The sequence below is a fragment of the Lutra lutra genome, chromosome 8 (genome assembly GCF_902655055.1).
Source record: "Lutra lutra chromosome 8, mLutLut1.2, whole genome shotgun sequence".
Classification (NCBI taxonomy): Eukaryota; Metazoa; Chordata; class Mammalia; order Carnivora; family Mustelidae; genus Lutra; species Lutra lutra.
The window spans coordinates 65,230,085-65,254,287 of record NC_062285.1 but is presented as its reverse complement, the minus strand read 5'-3'; the positions used below and the strand labels follow the sequence as shown (position 1 = coordinate 65,254,287).

The following is a 24,203-nucleotide window of genomic DNA, read 5'->3' as shown; positions in this document are numbered from 1 at the left end:
GTGAGGCCTGAGACCAAGCCCTTTTCCATCCACTATGTCAAACGCAACTCTACTTACAGTACCAGAAAGTGTTACCTATCACAACCTGATTATTAAAACATATGGTTCCCCTTTTATAAGTTAAAGGACATAAGAAATTAAACTTGTAATAGTCAACAAATGGAAGGCCAAACACCCAATGCCCACAATCTTTAGTAGAAGGAGGAGCGATGTCACACGGTAGGTAGATAGGATTCCAACTAATGATTTAACTCCTTCACGCTGAACAAAAAGTAAAGATGACCTCTTTTTCCTCCACTATCACTGGGAGGTTATGACCTTTTAAATAAGTCGTCATTTCACACAGGTGCAATTCATTCCCATCTTGACTTAAGAAAGGCTCTCTGAACAGGCACATTCCTTAGTCCTCAGTAAAAAGGGATGTGTTAATGAAAGTCAGAAAATTTCTTAGATCTAGTCTTTCCCTTTTGTTCTAGAAAAAGCAACTCCCACATGTCAAAAGGAGAGAACTAGAGTTTAAGAATATAATTAGTAACCCAAAAACCCCACCAGGAGAGAAGGAGGGGTGGACTTCAATGTAATTTTAACCTGAATCTTGAAACATGTTCATTTGGTCCTTGCCAAACCTGGCTGAGGAAGGAGACACTACAGTACCTGCTCTGCAGGAACTTATGAAGAACACAGATTTTAAATAGAACCTAAAAATTAAATGTCACCATATTCTAAAACAAGAAAAAACACCACAAATTAAGACAAATCATGGATTTTCCAAACTAGCACAAAGATGCAGATTACCAAAGATCTGAATCCCTTTTACAGCTGTATTCCTTAGCTGTATTCCTTGATTAGCCTTTTGCAAAAAAAAAAAAAAGAAAAAAAAAGTACAATTACTCTCCTAATCAAGGTAAATCAACATGAGCACTATATGACACAGTCCACTTCCTCCCAATCACCTAGAGGGGTTGGCCACGCCTCGAGCCTGCCCTCCCCATATTCATCCCAGCCTCTCTACCGTCTACACGGAGGACTGCTGTCCACTAACAACATGAAGGGTCCAACTGGAAGAACGTGAGAGACAAAGTCCTTGTTATCCCAGGCAAGGTTTCTGGTTTCATCTGTTGGTGCTCTGACAGCTACCTTATTCCTCTGTGCCCGGCATGGCACGATTTGTGTTATGATGTTTAATCCCCATATCAAGCAGCCCGAAGAGGGTGTATCTCGATTCACAGAGAGGGGAAACTGAGCCCACAACGATCTGCCACAGGACAACTGTCTGAAGGTCAGTTAACAAGCAGTGGCCTTAGAACTGGCGTGTGATCTTAAACCCTTACCCATCGCTGCCTCTTAGAGGTGGAACCCGATAGGACAAGTTCCCTTTTTTGCCACCAACTTAGCCGTGTGCCTGCGCCACAGCCGTGACACATGACGGACCGTGCGGGGACAGGCCGCATGGCCCAGAGCAGGCAAAGTGAGCACACAGGCAAGAAGGATTATAAAAATTCAAGCCCGCATGAGCTGTCGATTCAGAATCTGTTCTCTGGAGAAGGCCTCTGTTTGCTTTGTATCAGGAGACAGTAACTTAAAATGACAACACATTCCATTCAGTTAGCAAGGTCTCAGAGAGAATGAATGAATGATTGAATGAATGAATGAATGAATGAGATACAGCATGACCTTCACTCACGAGGCTGTAGTGAGAGACACTACATTGCCACTAGCTGCTACTTCTTTAGTTGAGAACACACAAATTTGAATAGGGCTTTTTCTTTTCTGTTTAAAAATTACCTGTCCAGAGACCCTCAGATTCTTGAGTATATCATCATCTCGTACTGTGTCATAGGAAAGCAGGTGACTGCTGAGCGTGGTTCCTGCATTTTCTAAAATGTTAAAGTAATAAAAATGATAAACTTGCTCCCACTGCTAACTCTTACTCTAGGCATATACACTACTGTATGGTATGTGTTTTGACAACACAACGAGAGGGGAGCCTGGACATTACTTATGCTCTGGGTCATGATGTAGGGGCTTCCTGGTGACATGTAAATGCGGTTATGTCTCATCTGCCAAAATTCCACTGATTAGACCAAATACGAAACCAGGAATTGGATCTAATAGAAAAACATCATTAATTTCATTTCTAGGCATTGTCATTTTAGGTTGGTCATGTGATATAAGGACACAAATCAGATATACAAATGAACTGGACTATAATGGGAACAGAGCTGCTCAAAGCTGGGATTATGACAGAGAAACTTTCTCAAGATTTGTTTTTTTTGCAGACCCACACTTAGATGCACAAGAGTGGCCCTGTCCTGTGCCCTTGTCCTTTATTAATTTTGTATTTTATTTTTGTAAATTTGTATTTTGATGTAATTTCAAATTTCAGAAAAGGTGGAAGAGTAAGGGACTCCTATGTAGCTTTTACCCAGACTCATCAATTGTTTACATTTTGCTTCATTCCTTTTATCATCCTCCTCCTCCTCATGATCACAAACACTACGCATGATTTTATGGGAACCATTTGGGAGTGTGTATTTTTACATTCTCTTACCTAACCTAGCTAAACTAAACATGGTGTTTTTTAAATATTTATTTAAAAAAAAAAAAAAAAACTGTAGGCAAGACACCATGTTAGATGCTCTAAATAAATAGAATAAAAAGCCAAAATAGCTTAGTATTCTGTGGTTATTGTGAGGCAGGTTTACTTCCTGGTCTTGAAATGCTGTAATTTAACTGAATGAACTTAATCATATATGAATGACAATTATGTAAGAACCAATTCTGTGCTAGGTTTGCCCCTCCTAGGGAAACAAATTAGTAGAGGCCCCACCTCACCAATGTCTCTTTATAATTCTGGATGTAAAGAAGTCTCATCATGCAGGGAAAAAAGTAAGAGAGTTTTCAGGAATGGGTCTGTTCAGGTTTCAGAGTCTGAGCCTTAAGGAAATGTGCAGAGGAAGCGGCACCTTTAAGAGCTACCAGCACAGTCAAAGATGTCATCGAGGTCAGCGCAGCACGCAGGAACCTGAACCAAATCAGAGCAGGTTAGGAGGTCTTTGCAGACACAATTTGAAGAGAAGACTAAAAGCCAGTTAGAAGAATCTAGGAGAGAAATGAATGACAGAAGAAAAGAGCATGGACACAAGGGAGGGGAGAAAGAAGCCTGAGGTCCGGCAGAGAGAAAGGAGATACTTTTTTCTTAGAAAGACAAGGATTGTCCTGGGGGCACTCCACGCAGCCAAACAGACGGTGGAAGAGTTTCATTTCCCTCCTTTATCCCTTTTCTCCCTCTTCCCTTCAAAATAGTTAAACAGCTACTTCTCACCATGTAAAAAGACTCAAAGACAAACAGCTCGCAGGTGTAGGACTTCTCAATCATCATATAATTGTCAAGAGAACATCTGACCCAAGGGCTAGAGCAATACTTAGAGAATAGGACCTGGGGCTTCAGCATTCAGTAAACTCAGCCTTGAAGTCTTCAGACCTCTCCCAAGTCAGAGATCATGGGGTCTTATTTTACGGCAACTATTTTTCTTTCAAAGATAGTCTAAGTATGGGAAAGTTTTTTTGTTTTTGTTTTTGTTTTTAAGATTTTTTAATTTATTTAACAGAGAGAGAGAGAGAGAGAGCTCACAAGCACACAGAGAGACAGAGAGAGGGGGGAAGCGGACTCCTCGCTGAGCAGAGAGCCCGATGCGGGACTGGATTCCAGGACCCTGAGATCATGACCTGAGCTGAAGGCAGAGGCTTAACCCCCTGAGCCACCCAGGAGCCCCAGTATGGGAAAGTTTTGAAGAAAGGAACTGCATGAATATAAAGAATGAGTTAGTATCGACATGTGCCAGCTGGCATTATTACTTCCACTGTTAGTGGGAACATTTTCTTGAAGCTGATCGGCAACATCCAGAATAAGAACAACTTGTTAATAACAAAACAAGGTTGAGATCTGAATTTCATCTTCTTTTTGAGGTCAGGAGGTTCTCTAACCTTTTGAAGGGCAAACAATTTTGACAAACTATTAGCCTCCATCCCAGCTCCCTTAGAATCAGCTTCTAACCAGTCCCTACATAAAATCTCCAGTACCAGCCTGTGTGCATGTGTGTGGGCCCACACCCACCCAGAGACACACATGGTGCGTAAGGGTCTACACACCAGGGTATTTCCAGGTGTCTTAGGCAAAGCAACAATTGTGAGAACCCAATATATGACTGGCTGTAAGCTGACCCTTGTCAACTTGTCAGAGCATGGCCTTATTTATCCAACACCGTGATGTAGGGAGGGGTTCCTCATGAAATTTACTTCCAGATTAATTTATTCCATTTATTCATTCATACCGATAGTTAAAGGCCATTACTGAGTGATTCCAGGAAATACCAAAAAGAGGCAACTGAATTTATTCAATTAAACACTAGAACTTAAAAAAAAAAAAAATGTATCCCCGATGACAAGAGAATTTCCAAATTCTGTTATACAATTCCTTGCTTTCTTGAGTGGTGCTATGTGTGTATACTGTATGTGATTTAGCCTTTGGCTGATAATTTGTTTTCATTCTCAGTAGAAAGTGAACAGTAGAAAGAACACAGGCTTCAGGACTCTAATCCAGCCATCCAGCTGGGTGTGACCTGGGAACCTAATTCCTCCACTAGAAAGTAAGGTTAGAGCTCTCTCTCAATGAAAAGCTTATGTCTGGAATCACATGGCCCCAGACTCATGGATTTAAGATGGCTGACAAACTTTTTATATGTTTTTCCCTCCCTACTGTCATGATAGATTTTTGAATTCCTGCTGCTTTAGTCTCTTATTAAGTAAGTAGCCTTTTCTCTCTGCCCACAACCAGCAACCTCCAAATCTTTTAATTTGTTTTATGTTCTGCAAATTAGGCAACTACAACTTGAAAAAATTTGTTTAAAAGTATACAGAATCGCTTCTCGGCCTTTTGGCTAAGATCAAGGTTAAAAGTATATAGAACCATTATGCTATGAACAAAGGCTTACACATTCCTTCTGTGAGTAATCACTGGTTAAATAAGATAACATACGATATGTGAATGTATTTTGCAAATTAAAAGCAGCTTTATTATTTTGCTATGCTATTCTGGTCATTTGAGAATCACTTACTTTCTGCTGTGCTATATGCTGCATCCAGGACAGCTAAGGATTACTGTTTTGATTGACCTTGCCATATAACTTGCCATAAATGAGCCTTTACTATTTTTCCCTACAAAGCTTAATAAGTCAGCACAGTATATGAAGGTCCAGAGGCAGAGAAGAGTCAAGAGTTTCGCTGGAAGACAGAAGCAACAACAGAAGGCAACAGGAGCACCGAATACCATTTTCAAGAATTAGACAAATCAGGCAGGAGACTTTGTGCTTAACTCTCATAAGGTGACAGGAAGAGACAAAGGGCATGTGAACAGAGTGCCACCGACGGTCTCAAAGAGAATTAATACAACAGGGATGGTCAGGAAATAGAACAGGAACCTAGGAGGGCCCTTTTAGTCCACTGCTACTAAGAGAGCCTAAACATGGCGGCTTGGGGAGATGAAGTAAAAGGAACCAATAGGAAAGGGGGAAACTGGGTCAAAGATAGTCTTGAGTCTTATGTGACTGAAAGACGACGCACTAAAATGGAAATACTACATAGGCAAGTCAGAGGGGAATAAGGATTAAAGGGGGTTGAGGAGAAGGAGTTCAATCAGATACATAACTGACGTTATAACTATACATCAGTTCTGGTCTGGTTCCCATTATTAATCATTTTCTTGGACAAAGTCACCAAGCCAAATCAAAATCATGCAAATAGAAAACAGAATAATTTTCAGTGCCTGCCATCGAACATGAAGTCCAAGGTCATACCCCTAATTACAAATACTTTTCCCAAATTCCACTCTAGTTCCTACGCAAAGATTACCGTGGCATTGCAGGATCCCTATGAAAAGGTACTTCTTGTGTGAACCTGCCCAGGGAAGTCAGAAATCCTTTGATCACCAAAACCCAGGAGAGATACCGATTTGTGAAGTCAGTTGGGCTAACATTCTCTAGGGGTCCCCTGCTGCTAAGTGTCATTCTGTGGGCCACAAACTGCTTAACAACTTCTTTGTTAAACTGCTTGTTAACAAGGCCTCAGCACACAGAAGATGCAGATCACACACACCCACTCAAGAGCTACTCTAACTCTGTCAGACTAAATATGCAGGTGAATTGAATTAACCACAGACTAACTTGGCAATACAAAAACCTGTAACATTTCTATTCTTCACAACACACAACACATACAACCCTATGGCTATAGGTTTTTTTTTTTTTTTTTTTTTTTTTTTTTTAAAGCCAGAGACCTGTAATCACCATAGGTATCAAAACTATGATAACCAAGGTTTGGATTTCATAGCAGAGACCCTAAACTGTTATCTCTTTAAAGCTTTCTCACACACACACTCAAAGAGCACTCAGAGCTTACAATCTGCTAAAGACAAAAGTTCAGAGCCCAATTCAGTTTTATTTATATTGAAATGAACTGCAGAGATAACTGCAAAATAAAAACATAATGAAGGTATCCAAAGACATTGCCTAATGAAAGATTCTTTTGCTAAAAGTACTTCATACCAGCAATTAGTGGCATTAGGCCATGTGCCCCTTGGCATTTTCTGTATTTTCCAGGTAAACCTCCATCCAACTTGTACATTTTCCAACAGCTGAGTGGCCTGTCAGGTACCATCCAATTGCCAAGAAGCTATCCATTTTTCCAAGAGGAAATGTGCAACTCTGCGGGGTTTCAAAGCATTCTAATTTCATGCACAAATACATTCCACGACAGTAAGACAGACTGCTTAACAAAAGGAGGAAACATGATGACAAAGCATGGTCCTCTGCCAGAGCGACGCTTTTGGGGTCAGGTTTTTTGGCTGTAAACCGGCCTATACAGACAAAACCCCAAACGCACGCTGGGGTGTGCGGCGGACCACGCAAGGCACTGTGCTAATGAACCAGTTATTTTCCATAACGGGGGACGCAGATATTTTCGCAAATCGTGTTCCAGTCAGGCTCCTATTGATTTTTTGAATTTCTATTTTCAACGGCGGCCCAAGGAAACGGCAGCCAGACTTGACTCCAATGTACACATAGACTCGGGTTTCACCCCGTCACCTGTTGGCTCCTGAACAACACCCCTCTTTGTGAAACTTACAGCACTCATTTGAAACAAGTTTCCAGAGAAAACACTTCAAGAAAGTGTTTGAGAAGTCACAAGACTAGAGTTGTAAAAACAAATTCCACACATAGCCTGGTTTATACTGACACAGATTAATGTGAAATCCCGAGCTTTTTAAAAAGGGGTCGGAGGGGAGCCGGAGGGAAAGGATGCCACCCTTCTCCGGGAAAATGCGGCAGGCTAATTCTAGATAGGGCTGCGAGGGACGGCTGTCCGGGTTCCGCTGGGTCAACCCAGGCCCGTCGGGAGGCCCCTTAGAGCAGCCGTCGGCGCCCCGCAAAGCCCGACCCTCCGCTCGGGCCGCAAGGGGGCGCCCCGGGCCGCGGGAGGTACCGGACCCCCGGCCCATTCCTAGACTGCCCCCCGCCGCCCCCTTCCGCACCCAGAAGCCGAGCCCCAGACCCAGCGTCTGGGAGCAAGTCCTTCCTGGGCGCCTACGCGAGGGCCGCAGAGCACAGCTCCTCCTTCCCCAGGAGGACAGTACAGTCGCCCCTGAGTCCCCTTACCCACCTCCAGGGGAAAGCCTCGCGCCGCCTCTGCACAGCGCCCCCTCGGAGGAAGAGCACTCGCCCCGCGGCTGGACGGTGCTACTGAACGGCCGCCGTCCCCTCGTCTCTCCCCCAACTTCCGACGAGAAGCCCCCTCCCCGCGGGCGCACGGGGACACGCGCACCTCCGCAGCCTCGGCGTTCAGTCGCCGTCGCCCCGCTGCCATCAAGTCCCCGGGGCAGACAGCGGCTCCCCACTTGCGGCTGCGGGGCCGAGAGCGGCCTGCAGCCCCTCCCGGCGCCCGCCACGGTCCGCGAATTCGTGGAACCGCTCCGCGCCCACCGCTCTGCGTACCCCGGCGCGGGGTGGTTCCCGAAGGAAAAGAGAACTGGGTGCCCCCCGGGTCACCCTCACCCACCCGTTTCCGGAGGAGACCCTAGCAGGGCGGGGACGGAGGCGCGGGGGCGGCGAGCGCAGGGCCCCTGGTAAACCGTGGCGGGACGTGCCCCCAGTCGGGGCTCAGCGCCTGCTCCGCCCAACGGGTAGGGGGTCGCTAACTGCAGCCCCGCTCGGCCGTGATGCACCCCCAAACCCACGCACACACACCCGCTGCCCCCTCTCAATTCCCCTTTCGGTGCAACGCGGCGGTCCTCACCCGCTGCAGCCCCCTAACCAGCCGTGGGGCGCCCGGCAAAAGGTCCTTCAGCTCCCCGGAGACCCTCCGTCCCCGCCGGCGTCGCCGACTCGGCTCCCCCATGTGTGAGTCGCCTCGTCCAGGCCACCGCATCCCCCACGCCCCAGCGCTGCGTTTCTCCAGAACCATCCACCCGGGAGAGAATAATCCCCGCGTCCGCTCTGCGCCCGGAGCCGGCGCTCTTCAAAAGTAACCAGAGCCCGCATTTAAAAAAGTAACCATTTCGCTTCCTGCGGCTCCTACCCTCCTAGGAGCGCGGCCCGCCGGCAGCCCGGCTCGCAGTCCCAGCCCCGCGGGGCACCCGACTCCCGTCCGCAGGAGGCGCCTGCCCAGCCTGATCTCGCGGCCGCCCGCTTTCCAGGAACTGTCACTGCTGACCGTGCCCCTGGCAGGTCTCCACGAGGTCCTGCGCGTACACGATTCCTCGAAAAGTTACCCACCCACTTGGCCAGCCTCGCGGCTGGAGCACCTTACCTCAGTCCGCCCGCTCCATTCCCAGGAGCCCTAGTGAGAGGAGCGGAGGAGATGCAAATACCCCAGGACGCTTATGTAAACTTCCCCCTCCCGCAGGTGCACGCGCGGGCCACAAAACGCTGGGAGAATTATGCAAGGCCACCTCTTAAAGAAATCATCTCCACTCAGCCCCATAAACATGATGTCAGCAAATGGCACGTTTAACCAAGTTCTCACTTGGAAGGGCTCATTAACATATGAATTCTCCTCTTAGGGCTTTTGCATTTCGCAGTGATTCCTACTGCTTAGGGCAGGAGATTTATTTTTATCGGTAAATAACAGCAAAAGAAAAGGTGCCAGGTCAAGGGACACACTTAATCGAGTGCATGAATAAGCATTTTTATGAACAGGTGAACTCCATATTATTATTCAGACACAAGAACATGCCTCATACTTAAGGCTAATCTTGGTTTTGAGCTGATTCCTAGGGACACTGAGAGAAAGTGAAGTTTGGCATTGGTTAGCTACAGAAAGGACCAAGAGAAGCAAAAACAGGGCCTCAAAGCTTGCCAAAAAAGAAATGATAGATTAGTACAACCAGCACCTGAGGCACCCATCTCTTCTGAACTACAGATTTCAATTTCTATAATAGCCTCGTCACAAGGTGATAAAATGCCAAGGGAGGGGAGAGAAAAGACGCCATAATTAAAAATGTAAGGATTTTGTCCATTTATAAAGTGCTATTAAATAAAAGCAACTTGAAATGGTCACCAGTTCCTCAGGCATCCTACCTTTTCTTTAGGTTAAAAAAAAAAAAATCCTCCAACCATCAGGATTCCTTGGGAGTGCTTTGTCATATATATGTTTCGACAGTATGCAACTCAACAATAGCTCATTGTAACTGTGAGTTAAAAATACACAAACAAGTTGCCATAAATGGAGCAGTCAAGTAAATAACTCTGGCCAGTTTCTGTTATCTCTGCCTTAAAGAGAGGAGAAGCAGTTGAGGAGAAGCTCCTTTTTTTAAAGTGATGGTTTTAAAGTGGCAGAGACAAAAATTTGTGTCTCTGCTGGTAGACTAATTCGGAAACACGGATTCAAACAACAGGATTTGTAATTCAAATAGGCTCTCTGTTGGCCAATACGGATACCGGTTTTGAAGACGGTTTCTAAACAGTTGCAAGGTAGAGCTCCTCTGGCCTTCAGACTGTGTGGGGACTTGTGGGAGGGAGGGCAGGGGGCTTTCAAGGTTACCGCTTTCCTCTGTGGACCTGTGAAATTAACCATGAAGGCCTCCGTCAGATTTCCTTTTTCCTATTTCATTCTGTATGGACTTGCTCAGGAAAGTCATCCAATGAACAGTATCTAGAGGACAGAATTTGCAGAGATGGACTTAAATAAAATCCTAAATTATGATACCATTATGATAAGGGGGGTATCAGAGGACGGATGCTTTTGAGCCAGGTGGATCCTTTTAGAAATAGCTTTTAAAGGAGCACAGCCAAGGCCACAGAACCCTCCCAAACTACAAACCATAGCAACACTTATCAGTGTTGCAGCCATTTTAAGTGCGATTCCTCGAAGGCAGTTACTTATAAATACTGTTTGTTACAATTTCAACAGGTACTGTCAGCTTTATTGCCTATTGTCCGTGTTTGTCCCGATGAAGCACTTTGGAGAGCATTAAAAAGCTTTCTACTGATGTTCAATCTAAATGCAACAGACTTTCATAGGGTCTGAAAGGCATTGTTATCGTCGAGGGTGAATTTAGGCAGGATGGGGAGCAAGGCCCCCAGCCAGCACCCTTTTGTTTCAGTCAGGTGGAATATTCATTGCTTGCAGATCACACTTGAGGGGAAGCTGAGAAAGGAAGCCCAGAAATTCACAGGACTTGGCTTCCTCACCCCGTCCTGGTCTCTGCTCTTCTGCAACCTCCTCAGAGGGGCCTTATCCAGCCCTCCTAACCCCCCAGATCACCTCTCCCTCTGGTTTGTGCTACTTGTCTTCGTAGCTCTCAGCTTTGCTTGACTCCGATGGGTCTGTTAGTTCATGATTGCTGTCTTTCTCCTCCCCCAGAAGGCAGAGACTTTGGGGGTTCTGCCATAGTCTCAGCACCTAGAATCTTCCCTAGCACATAGCAGACACGCTCAATCAACAGGAGTCAAATTAGCAAATGGGTTTTGGATGTTCTTCTTAGGCCCTCGTATATACACCACACGTGGACAAGTAAGCCTGTTTCTTAACCTAAAAGCATCCTGAACTGCTCCGTCTCCAGTCCTACTGGAGACTATACTAGAAAACCAGAAAAATGCCAAGGGCAAAGAAATAAAGAGGCAGCACTTTGTCAAATGCCTGCCAGCTCTCCTGGATCTGGAAGAAAGAGATAAAATACAAAACAGAAAGCAAACCTTGGTGCTATTTCTTGGTTCTCCTGTGGTTTGTATATGGTGACCCTGAGGTCTTTTCCTTGCCTCTGTTTTTTTCATTTGTAAAAGAGACCTGTTTTTTAGTTTTTAAGAGTAAGAGCTGCTCTTGGTCTCAGACATTGGGAAGAATTTGTATGTAAATACCAGGACTCTAGGAGGAGTCTATTTAAGTGATCGGATGTCTTGGAGTATCTGAACAGAAGAGAGAGAGATCAAAGGCTCTAACGTTCAAGTGACACCTCAGTGAATAAATCGGAGGGTCAGTTGCCATAATAACGTTAAGCTTCCGTCTTCAGGCACAGCACAGTCTAGGACAGTAGTTTGGCTGCTCTGACTATACAGACAGGAAACCAGAAGAATCTCAAAATACACCTGTATGTAGTATGTAATTTCTAATTAAAAGAACTTTTAAAATAAAAAAAAAAATCACTAAGTCATACGGGTAGACAGTAGAGTGGACAATAACCTGCAGCATCCTACATCTTGTCTGGATTTTATAAAAAAAAATGAGATCCAGAGGAATAATCCTAATTCATCATGCTTGTTACCAGATTTGTTACCACTGAAGGGCTATATAAAATGGTTTCTTTTTCTTGTTCATTTTAAACATTGCTGTTGAACCTCAGATTGGGCAATACACCCCGGTGGCTTCCTGCACACCTGCAAGTTCTAGTTACCCTGAGCTGAGCCGGTAGCACCCCGGGGAAGGGCCCCGAGGCAGATGCCGGTTCTTCCTAGAGTTCCCAGGCATTACGGTGTTTATAATAGGGTTACTTCTCTAGGCCTCCAATTACTTTCTTCGCCCTTTGATTACATTTAAAGCAATGTGATTAGAGAGCACAGGTTCTTTAACATTTTCTGCACCCAGTCCCTCCTTAGATTTACTACTTCAGTCCTCCCAGCTGTCTGTCCCCTCCCCCACCCAGACGGCCTCCGTGAGTGACCGGATTCCTCCCAGCGAAGTACCCTGAGGCTCCGGGCTTGCAAGGGGGAGACGTACCCGTCTGTTCTTTGTCAATCACGCTCGCCCTGACATTGGGATACATCACTTCTCTAAGGTATTCGTTTTCTTCGTTTCTAAAACTGCTAGTGTTTTGGGCGGGGTCAACGGTTAGAATCCATTTTTTTTTTTTTAAACTCAAGAATCTCAGGGTAGGAACAGATGAAGGGAAGCTGCTTTGTTGCAGCTCTGGGTTGACTTCTTCCCAAACCACCTCCCCCCCCACCCATACCTTTTCCACTCTCACCCCCCACCCCCCATTCGTTCAGGTCGGCCCCTCAGGCTTCCTCACCTCAAACTAGTGCTCCTAGAGGTTCCACCCGTTCTAGTATTTTCTGAGTCTCTTAAAACTCAGTAGCTGGCTAGGACACGAATGCCAGATAGGTGTTTCCAGCTAGATGTCTTGAGTCTATAGTCCAAGCCGGAGCGGGAGCACAGGGAGTCAGGTGCTTCCGTTTCCCTCTTGCCCAGGGTTATAACTTCTAGTAAACACCAGCAGCTGTCTTCGCCCACGCCAGTCCTTCTCCCGACTTTTCTGGAATACCCTTTCGCACCCCGGGAAGTGTTTGTTATTTTTCATGGACAGATAACTACACTAATATTCAAGCACCTTGACCTTAAGTTCTTCACCCTTCTCTACTTCTGTAGATCTGTGGTTTAATATGGACGTTCTTAAGACTTCACTACTGAAAAACTACCAAAATGTTATGGAATAAAGAATAAATCTTCCAGGGGTGCCTGGGTGGCTCAGTGGGTTAAAGCTTCTGCCTTCAGCTCAGGTCATGATCTCAGGGTCCTGGGATCGAGCCCCGCATCGGGCTCTCTGCTCAGCAGGGAGCCTGCTTCCCCCCCCCCCCTCTGCCTGCCTCTCTGCCTACTTGTGATCTCTCTCTCTCTGTCAAATAAATAAAATCTTAAAAAAAAAAAAGAATAAATCTTCCAATAATTATTGAGAGATCTACACACATTGGATATCCAAGATATATTAAGATTCAAAACCCAATATATAGTATGATCACATTGTTACAACTAATAATACATAAGCTAGTATATGCCTAGCAAAACTATTTAGAAGAATATAAATACCAAACCATTAATATATATATTTTTAAATTTTATTTATTTATCTGACAGCACAAGCAGGGGGAGAGGCAGAGGGAGAAGCCTGCTCCCTGCTGAGCAGAGAGCCTGACGTAGGGCTCAATCCCAGGACCCAAGGATCATGACCCAAGCCAAAAGCAGACTGATGCTTAACTGACTGAGCAACCCAGGTGCCCCCATTAATATGTTTTCTAGGGGAAGGCAGATTATAGGAAACAGTCACTTTTTAATTTATATTTGTAAAATAAATGTATTTTCATATCACTTATACCTTTTTTCTATTTATAATGATCAGATAAAACTTTTACAGTTAAGAAACAATTAAGAGAGTACACTGTAATATTAATATGAGGAAGAAGATTTCAAAGGTAGAAGGTGATGCTCCTGATTTAATTAATAGTTGACATGGGAAAATACATGAACACATAATTCCTTTCCCTGTATCTTCCTCTCAGTCATGAACTTTAATAGTGAAATCTCCACTGCATTTATTTCCAGTGCTTTGGGAAGGGGTGTACCAGTCCCACATTTGCAAAGAGTCAGATGTATTAGCTCGGGAGCTGCTCGAGCTGATATTCACTGATTATCACTTGATTATCACTGATTATTTACTTGATTCACTGATATTCTTTCGTTGATTCCAAAGATACGTGTTGAAGGGCAGCACTGTTAGACCTAGACCCTCCCCTTAAGGAGTTCATATTGAAAATTTTACTTTTATATCTTAGTTTATTTCCAAAAGGCTCAGAAAAATATACAAGATGAGTGGGGAAAGTAATTTCATTTTTCAAAATACATAACAAACCATGATACATTATGATTATACTACAGTAGAGGCATGGTTAAAATTATAATCCAGGAATAAGAGGAAATGCTGATCAATCAATTCTGGCTAGGAGGTGAAGATCAGGGAAGTGGGCAGGTGGGATAAGTTTTGAATCAGGGCTTTAAGGATTAGAAGAACTTGATCGCAATAATTCTTGGAGTAGAGCTGGGGTGGAAAACAGGGGCCAGGCCAGACTGAGCCAATCAAACTTGAGAAGAGTGAGCAGCTCTTCGTAAACCATGATAAATGTGACAGAAGGACAGGAAGATAGAAGGGAGGGGCTGGAGACTGTGCCCAAAGGAAGGCAGGACCTCTACGCTACTCTGGGGGCTACAGAAGCCACAGAAGTTAAAGCAGAGAAGAGAGACATGATTGTATCTATGGCCTAATTAGAGGGAGGGCAGAGAGCTGTGCAGAGAAACTAGATGGAAAGAGCTTAGAAGCTGCCTCAGTATTCGAGGGCAGAGAAGACAAGACAGTGTGTCTGAGGGTGAAGGAACTGGACTTGTGGCCGCCCAGTGTGTCTGCTGGAGGTCAGGGTGGCAGATGGGGTGAGGACCTTCCTAAGTGAATCAGCATTCCCATAGTTCACTTGAAAGACAACCAAAAGTTTAGCCCTGATGTGAGCTTTAACTTGAAACAGCAAATACTTCTCATGGCCCAGGGGAGACAAAGGATTTACATTTTCCTTCTTTTTTTTTAATCTCCACATCCAACATGGGGTTGCAACTCATGACCCAGAGATTAAGAGTCACAGGCTCTACTAGTCCAGCCAGCCAGGCGCCCAGGGTTTTCCTTCCTTCCTCCCTCCCTCCCTTCCTTCCTTTGTTTATTTGAGGGTGGTGGGGAGAGGGAGAGAAGCAGACTCCCCACTGAACCCAATCCCACAAGAGCTGGATGTTCAACCTACTGAGCCACCCAGGTGCCCCAGGATTTACATTTCAAGGCTCATCCTTTATCTTCCTGTTGATATTCATCTTTTAAACATAGTACTTACATCCTCTACTGTTAAAGAGCTCAGGGTCCATGCCTGTGAAAGGAACAGGAGTGTGGTTTTCAGGCTGGAAGCTGATCTATGTAGAAGAACTACCCAGCTGCTACTACAGAGGTCAAGATGGCACTGAAAATCACCTTGGTATGGGAAGTCGGGGTCTACAATCTAGCCGTTCATGCTTTACACAAAACATCTAAATAATAGGTATTGCTTTGTCTTAAACTTTAAAATTACAGAGTGTTGGCTGCTTTATTTCATGAACTACATGTGCAAAGCTATTTTGCTCACCTGTGTATTTTCTTACAGTCTTTAAACGCTCCACCACCTAAAATGGTTGACCCTCCACAAGGGAGAACGTGGACCAACAAAGGCATGTCAGCTTTTAACACCGTTACTGTGTGCTGTAAGTAATCAAGGTGTTCCTAGAGAGGTGTCAGCAAAGAATTAGTTCAAGCAGCCAGAAGCCTCTTGCCGAAAAGAAAAAGGTCAGCAAAGCTTTCCATAACATTTCTTTATCTTATCTGAGATCCCAAGTCCCTTTCTGCAGCCATGGGAATTTAAACGAGGTGATTTTGTAGAGGAGACTGGTTGGCAAGCTTTAATTAGACTGTGCCAGGGACAGGATCTGCATTTCAAATTGTTCTACTGGTCCCGAATCACATAGTTCTAGATGAGTAACTGTCTTTTATTGCAAGTTACTTTTAGTATCTCCTTTCTCCTTTACGCTTGCAGCTGTAGTCTCTTCAACACTGAGTTTACACTGAATCGTGGAGGGGCGAAGGCCAGGGAGCCTGTCTGCGCTGTTCAGTGATAGATACACAGGCCTGGTGTATTAAGACACTTTGCCTGGTACATAAGGGATTCTCAGTAAATATTTGTGGAGTGTCTTGTGCACATTGGATTCTCCACAGATCCTGACACAGACCTTGCACATACTAAGTACTCCTTTTTATATCTCAATGATCAGGCTGTTGTTTTCATTTTTATTTAGATATTTTTTTAAAATGTGTCAGCTGATTTGAGGTTAAATTTTCCAGTTTCAATTTTAAAGTAGACTCATGACACTTATCACTTAGGTCATTTATTCTTTTTGGCTTCTGAGACCGGATAGGAACGAACTGGCTCTCACTTGAAATCTCCTTGGAGAACTCAAATTTCTAATCCTGTGCTCCACCCACCTCCAAACTGATGTCCTACCTCCTTGTCTCTTCCCAGTGCCCCCATGACCACCAATACTCCTAGTCAGCCGCAAAGCAATCAGCCCAAAGTCTCCACTCCAGTGCCCTCCTTCCTGCCTACCCTCATTTGGTCACTTATCAGATCTTTGTGTCTTTTAAGCTTTTCGGGTTGACTCTGTCCCTCCCCCCTCTGTGGCTGCGACCCCACCCCTCCACCCCCGGCGGGGGCAGGTACCATGCAGCCGGTACCATGCAGCCTGACTCACCCCTCCCCATCCTCTCATCTCTTGACCACCATGGATGTGATTGGGTTCATTCTCCTCCTCTGAATTCCCTTCCTCATAGTTTGCCCAATACCTTCCTGAGTTCTTCGTGGTGAGGGCCCTCCGTTTGAAGCCCCTGTTGAGTCCCCCAGCACTATCACCACTACCTGAACTACCTCACCTTGGGCTCTCTGACTGGGGGTTTCCAACCCTACCAGGCTGTTTCCTGACCCTTTGCCCTATCTAGCCACTCACTTTGATCTGCCCGGCAAACTGACTTCAGGACCTCATTTGGGTTGGGTCCTGGGACTGCTCTTCCTGAGGCCCCAGTACACCAAGGGTTTCTACGCTGTGTGTCCCCTGATCCAGAACTCTCCATTAGTCCTAAGACTCCCAGCTTATTCAGGCTAGTCCCTCCACCCAAATCACAGCTTCTTGTCTTTCTCCACCAGAGATTCTACTCACTGGAGTGATGTAATTCTCCTCTCAGGTGCACACAGCTTTTGAGAGAACCTAGAGGCTGTCCTTTTCACTCAGCGGCTACACAAGTAAGGATGGGCTACAGTCACTATTTTGGTTAATATGAGCATATGGAAGAGATAGATTTTTGAGGAACAGACCTGCTGGTGTTTCTGGCTCCAGGAAAGAGCTTTCCCCAATGCTTCCATTCTCCTTCTGCCAAGCCCATCCCAAACAGTCCAGGGAAAACAGTCATGGTGGGTTGCTGGATTAACAGATCATGACAAACAGGATAGCCTCTCCCAAGTTGTCAGAATTTTGAGTTTGGTAATCCCGTTTCTAGATGAGAGGTTCTTGAGAGCAGCGTCTGCCCCCTTCTCTTATGTCACAGAACAGATCATAGTACAGACGACTTGCTGGGGTGGATATTGGTTTAAGTAAAGTTAATTTTTGTCAGGTGCAGAAAGCGGGGCTCCAGGAGCAGACCCCTCTCTAGTCAGATGCAGAAGCACCACAACCCTGAGTGGCCTGGGCTGTGGTCCCATAAGCAAGATGGCCGGATCCAACACCCATTCACACTGCTTCACACCCCAACCTTTAAGACACAACCAAATCATTAACAGCATGCTGTGGACCACACTGAAGAGGAATTTTTAAGACACAAAAATCAATGTAAAGTGATAGGCGATCTATAACGTCAGCCTTGGGGTGTGCAGAGTGATGAAACCGGAAGTTAGGTTAGTCAGAGACAAAACACAATCCTGGGCAAAGGTGTGATTGGCTGATAGAGAAAGAGAAGAAAACCGGGAATGTCAAAGGAAAAGATGGGTGTGTTTTCTCCAAAGATGATCACAGTGAAGAAGCTGTTTGTCAGGGATAAAAGTGAGGTCTCGGTGGAACTGGAGGCTGCAAACATCCTTAACCACCTTTAGGGAAAGAGAGCAGTGCCTTCTAGCATTTCACTGAGCACCTGGTATAGGGTCTGCCTTTGGGTGAATTTAGTAACTTCAAGACCGTGGTGGAATCTGGGTAGAATGAGGAGTCAAGTATGAGAACTGTATGTCATCTGTATGTGTATATCATACACTTACAATGATGTGACAACATTTTCTGTGACAATATATGGGGAAGAACACAATCATGTTAAATGAACCTCATTATTATTATTATTATGCTTATAGCAGCTGTAACTTAAGGAGCATTCATTTTGCTGGGCACTGTGCTAAATCCTATACAAATATCTTTTTAAAAATCCTTGCAACAGCATCAGATAGATCTCAGATTCTTCATGTTACAAAACAGAAAAGTAAGGCAACTTGCCCTCAATCCCTCAGATCCTCAGAGAGTTAGTACAAGAGCCTGGATTCAAAACCTGGTCTGACATCAAAGCCTATGGTCTTAAACCATTCTGTTATTTGTTTTTTAAAGCAGCGCTTCTTAGAAATAGCAAAATAAAATGCTTTGTTTTCCCCAGCTTGTCCCCCAGCAACATCACCAGAAACTAGGAAGAAAATTCTATAAGTTTTAAGTATCATGCTATTCTGGGAAGAAATGAAGCCATAACTGTCAGTCCAAGGGGAGCTCAATGAACGTCTTAGCTTTGCTGGCCCCTAGGACCAAAGAGTTGTGTGCCTCAAAAGAGGGAGAACCCCCCAGCCCCTAACCTTGGAGATCATCAGACAAAGGAGACCATCAGCTTTTTGAAGCAGTTCACTGCACCACTTTAATTTCTACAGCTATAACGTCATCTTATTGTCCACGTACAACAAAACTGGCCTGTTTCTGAAGATCATCCCCATAACAGCGGCTCTGTTGCCCTATCAGTCACTACCCGTCCCAGGGCGTACTAAGCTCTCATGCAAATGAGGTTTTCATTCTCGGATGGGTTCAGCAGCCCCACCATCACCTCCTCCACTTAAAGGCAGATGATGCTGGAAGGAAGAACAAGCCACGAGAATGGTTCAGTTTCTATGTCTGTGGGTGACACGGCATCCTCAAGGCAACGGCACTGAAGTAAAGCGGCCATTAATCAACTTGTCAGACAAAATTGATTATGCTGCAACTCCCAGAACCATAATACATTATGATATGTATGTGTGTGTGTGTTTTTTTTAAAGATTTTATTTATTTGAGAGAGAGAGAGACAGAGCAAGCAGGGGGGAAGGGGCAGAGGCAGAAGGAGAAGCAGACTTCAGGCTGAGCAGGGAGCCCGATACGGGGCTCGATCCCAAGACCCCGGGATCATGAACTGAGCCAAAGGCAGACACTTAGCCAACTGAGCCACCCAAGAACCCCATTTTTTTTTTCCCCACTAAGGTGCTTCAGGTCAGTTGCAGCAAATGAAAAATGAAGACCATAGAATTACTAATCTGTCTGGCAGCATTTCTGGGCGATTCTAATTTCCAATATGTCCCCCAACAAAGATTTCTTGCGGATAAGCCCAGATAATAGGAGACCATTAGGACTCATATTACATCACAGAGGTTGTAAAGACAATCTGCTTCCTTCTGAGGGGCAAACATTTTTACTTCACTCAAACGCTAGTTCCGGTTTCAGACTGTGGACTGCCTTGTAATAAACCAAATCACATTCCCCTTCCCGGCCATTTCTGAATCTTTAGCTTCCCTTTCGATCGATTCCAACAAGGAATCTTTGAAATGCTTCTCTCTTCCTTTTGGAAAAGTACATTTGAAAGGGGGAGCAATTCAGTGAGGACTGAAAGGATTATAGAAGATAGTTTTATGAAATAGCATGTTCTTAAGATTGGAAGAGTCAAACGTTTTTTTGAAAGAATACAGTGATACGGTTAGACAACCTCTTCAAATGGAGCCACTATGACAAAGATGGAAGAGGAGGGCATATTCTAGTGTGAGCAACACTTATGAACGTTTCCTTGTCTTTCCAAGAAACTCTAAAGTGACTTTTTCGAACATGCTACTGTCTGATCCCTAGGAAGACCTTTTATGAAGTGCACCATTTTTTTTCCCCACAATCAGGCATATTAAAATCTACAGAAAAATGCCACTCTGTTTCTCATGCTTAATTAAGAAAGTTCTTAGGGAGGATAAATATGATGATGGCATACATAAATATTTGGAATTCTTAAAAGCCTGTAATAGGAACATCTCGGCATTATGATTTTGATGCTTCATAATACAATTTATTTTATAGTAGAATTATAAGGGGAGAAAGAATTCCAGATGACCACTAGTGCACCAGCTAAACTACATATTTTCTGGGCATTGTAAGGATACTATCCACTGTTACCATCAACACTGCCAGGAGAAATTAGGAGAGAGTGAGCTGGGGGTTCTGACGCATTAGTCCCAGGACTCTGCCTACAGGTACGGCAGCCACCACCATCACTGGGTAGATTCCTGGTGGCAGTCTCTGTTTTGAGTAGGGGAGGAACCAACAATTCCTTTACAGACTGGCCTGGGAATGAGTGAGTGGACATACACAGTTTTGTAAATTTTTCCCCAGATGGTCTCACATCCTAGATAGTTCTTAAAGGCAAAATATAGGGACTGCTTCACCATGGTTCTTAAAAAGTATGATTTAAAAAAAAAATTTGCCTCTCTGTTCCTTTCTATTCCCAATTATCAGGGACCTACATTGTGCACTGGAATGTATTTTTAGGGCAGATGGGGGAAAAGGGCCAAGTTTCAGATGTCTCTTTTCTCTATTTCTTTCCTTCCCTGTAAGGTTTTCTTTATGGACCTTTCAGTCTTTGGTTTCCATAACCTCCTAATGTAAAACAGGCTAAGAAGAGCAATGAATGTAACAAACCACATGTTGCTTTGCCTTTTTTCTTTTTTTTCCTTTTTTTTTTGGAGGAGGAAAAAAATCCAGCTTCCAAGAAGAGTATGCAACTTAGCAGTTAACTGAAATTAAAGATGTTTTAAACATCTCTTAACCCCAGTCTTGGCCATCTTATAATATTTTAAAATATAAACTGGAAACATATGATTATGATAAACTCTGAAGCAAACAGAAGATGTTAAGACCATGGACAATAGTTTACAAAATTTTGGTTTAATGAGGCAATCTGAGTATTTTTACCTATGCCAAAGATAAGAGACACAATAGAAAATTAACTTGAAGGATTTCACTGTGAAATCGACACTAGTACATTCTGAACCCTGGATTAACAATCTATATCTGGGCTTCCACAGACGTGCATAAATTATTCAAAAATTTTATGGCTCAATTCAGCTGTCAAAGAGAAGAGCCTTTTGACAATACTTCACACCTGTTACTTATCTAGTAAAGTCCTGGGCTGAGTTATTCCCACCTGGGATGAGCATGTCCAGACTTCCCTCACACTCATTTTCCACAGGGGACAGATTCTTTGGAGTGTTGGGTAGTAAAGAAATTAAGACACACTAAAACCCCTGGAATTTTTCCCCAATAGATGATCACAACGCAGATCTTAATGACTGAGAAAGGAGAACAGGCCTTAACAATAGCATCACCAGAGATGGTCTGTTTACGGCTCTTTCCTGAGACCCTGACATACAGAACAAAATAGTAAGAGCCACTGACTTCATTACCTGTTCTGAGGAAAGGACTAGACAACTAAAAATAAATTAAAAGTAATGGAAATCGTGCAAGCTAATTTTTCTTCTGGGTTTTATATTCATAGGAAATGTGAAAGGACGAAATCAAAACACATCAGAATATTCCCAGCTTCTGGGTAAATCTCAGCTGTGGGCATCTCCGATTGACCGCAACGTCTTCATATCTTCCCTCAACTCACTGAATAAAGAAGGCTAGGTTCCTACAATCGGCACAAATCCCTCTCCAGGGACCTCCCATCACCTACCTGCTTGTAATTCAAAAGGGAGTTCTGGTTAGTTAACGATGTGACACAGGGGATTCTTGGGGAAGAAGAGGTTTGAGACACACATCGAGTTTAAATTCTGAGTCCATGGCAAAAAAACAGAAACAAAACCCCACTTCCTCGCAAAAATCACACGTGGATTTTAGAAGTTCTCAAAACTAATCCCACTGAAATATCAATTCTGTTGATGGTTTTCCATAAAGGGAAAGGAGATGTAAAGAAAAGCGGGGTCTTAGGAAAAGTCTACATCATACAAGATGACGGTACTTAAAAAGCAAGGGATGGGAATACTTGAACGCAGGTTTCTGAAAACAGAGCCAGGATCAGCTCAGAGGCACGTCTCCTGGACAGGAGTCATGGGAGTGGTGCCAGGAGAGCAAACCTGTCGTTCAGGGAAATTTGGTGGGCAGAGTGGGAAAACCACTCTGTTATAATTCAAGTGTCTTTAAGGAGAATATCCTGACGAGGAACAAAAGGATACCTGCCTCCAAAAAAGCACAATGAGTGGGCAGAAAAGATGAACAGTCACTCTGGAACGGATTCCACAGACGGGTAACTTCCCCCATTGGGGGGCATCCGAGCTGGGCAGGGACGTGAGGGAGAGGGAGCTATGCTAATGAGACCTGGACTGTGTGGAAAATACTGAATGAGGTTTACATTCGTGAGGACTCTAGGGCTGCAAATAACGGAAACCAAACTAATTTGAGGAGGCAGAGGGTGGGGTGGGGTAGTTTACTGGAAGGATACAGAAGTGTCTCAGAAAGCACACGGCAGGAATGTGGCTGAGCCTCCAAAAATGGTCCCGGTTCAGAAATGGAGTCCCTCAGATGTCTAAACAATATTCTTCCTCGTTTTCTTTCTCTGTTTCTTTCTGGTTAACCCTTAAGTGCCTGCAAAACAGAACCCTGTGGCTCCTTGGGTTTATGGGTTAAAAAATGGCCACCTCCCAAGCTTTGGGGTGAGAATTCAACTGCATGACTGCCAAGGGTCCACCCCGACCCTGTATGCATGGGGACAGATGGATTTGGATTTGGGTATGTGTGTTTTGTAGGCTGCAGGCCAGTAATTCCTAGTGAAGGTGGAACTGTCTTGTCCTGCCCAGATACTTCAAAAATGTCTATTCAATGGACTAAAAATCCTGCTTGTAGAATGGGGCAAGAGCGCTTGCATTAGATGTTATGGATGGAAATTAGGTCATCCACACCACTGGTGACGGAACAGCAACTGATGCCAAGTTGACTGGCGACCCTCTGCAAAGCCCTACAGTGTACACATGCGGGGCACCTGAGGGCCTCAACTGGTTAAGTGGCTGACTCTTGATTTTGGCTGAGGTCATGATTTTGCGGTTATGAGATCAAGCCAGCGTGGGGCTCTGCATCGGGTGTGGAACCTGTTTAAGATTCTCTCTCTCTCCCTCTGACCCTTCCTACCCCGCTTGGGTGCTCTCTCTTTCTCTCTCTCTCAAAAAATATATATAAAAAAAAATACAGATGCCTGGACCATATATCCCTATGAATTTTGATTCAGTAAGTCAGAGTTAGGGGCCAGAAATCTGCTTTTCGTACTGTCTCCCTAGGTAACTGCAATTTCTAACTAGGTTAGGAACCACTGAACTCTAGGACACCACTTTGGTTAGCTAGCTTTCCTGAGATAATGGTAAATTTGTGGAATGAGAATGAAGAGCTACTTTAAGTTTTCATTGAATAGTCAATGGAAGATTCTAGCTGGGCCCCATAAGGTCTTTGGTACTGCCCGGGAAGCAGTCATGGGGACAAGTGACCTTCAGATCTCTTTCACGAAAAGTTCTGAAAGGATAAATGCCATTTTAGGGATGTGACCCACTTCAGTTAAGATGTCTTTTTTAAGTGAAAGTTAACTTCTCTTTGATTATATTAAGGGCAACTATTCTTTTGGTGTGGCTGTGCTGCTGGTTTTAATCCACAGAGCCTTTGAAAACTATGGTTTCTCATGAGTATTTAAAACCATGAGAAATGTAAAGCCATTCCACATCTAATATATTTTTTGAAGATTTATTTATTTATTGGAGAGAGACAGAGATAGTGAGAGAGGCAGGAGCAGGGAGGAGAGGAAGAAGCAGGCTACCCACTGAGCAGGGAGCCCGAGGCAGGACTCAATCCTGGGGCTCTGGGATCTATGACCTGAGCCAAAGGCAGTCGCTTAACCAACTGAGCCACCAGGTGCCCCCACATCTAATATTTAAACCCAGTATTTTGAGGAAATGCAACACTTAATTTTGATTATGCATAGATTT

At 44.4% G+C, this 24,203-nt stretch overlaps 1 protein-coding gene across 8 annotated transcripts in view; it reads right to left on the bottom strand.

The window, feature by feature from the left end:
- PRICKLE1 (prickle planar cell polarity protein 1) overlaps nucleotides 1-24,203 on the bottom strand; it is a 111,194-nt gene that overhangs the window by 12,262 nt on the left and 74,729 nt on the right. The window contains exon 1 of one of the 8 annotated variants that reach the window (XM_047741912.1): nucleotides 8,863-8,881. The exons of 6 other annotated variants lie outside the window; for them this stretch is intronic. The gene's annotated coding sequence lies outside the window, so the exon portion shown is untranslated. Of the gene's footprint in view, nucleotides 1-8,349; nucleotides 8,571-8,862; nucleotides 8,882-24,203 lie in introns of those variants that run through there. One more of the 8 variants, XM_047741907.1, reaches the window with a different exon arrangement.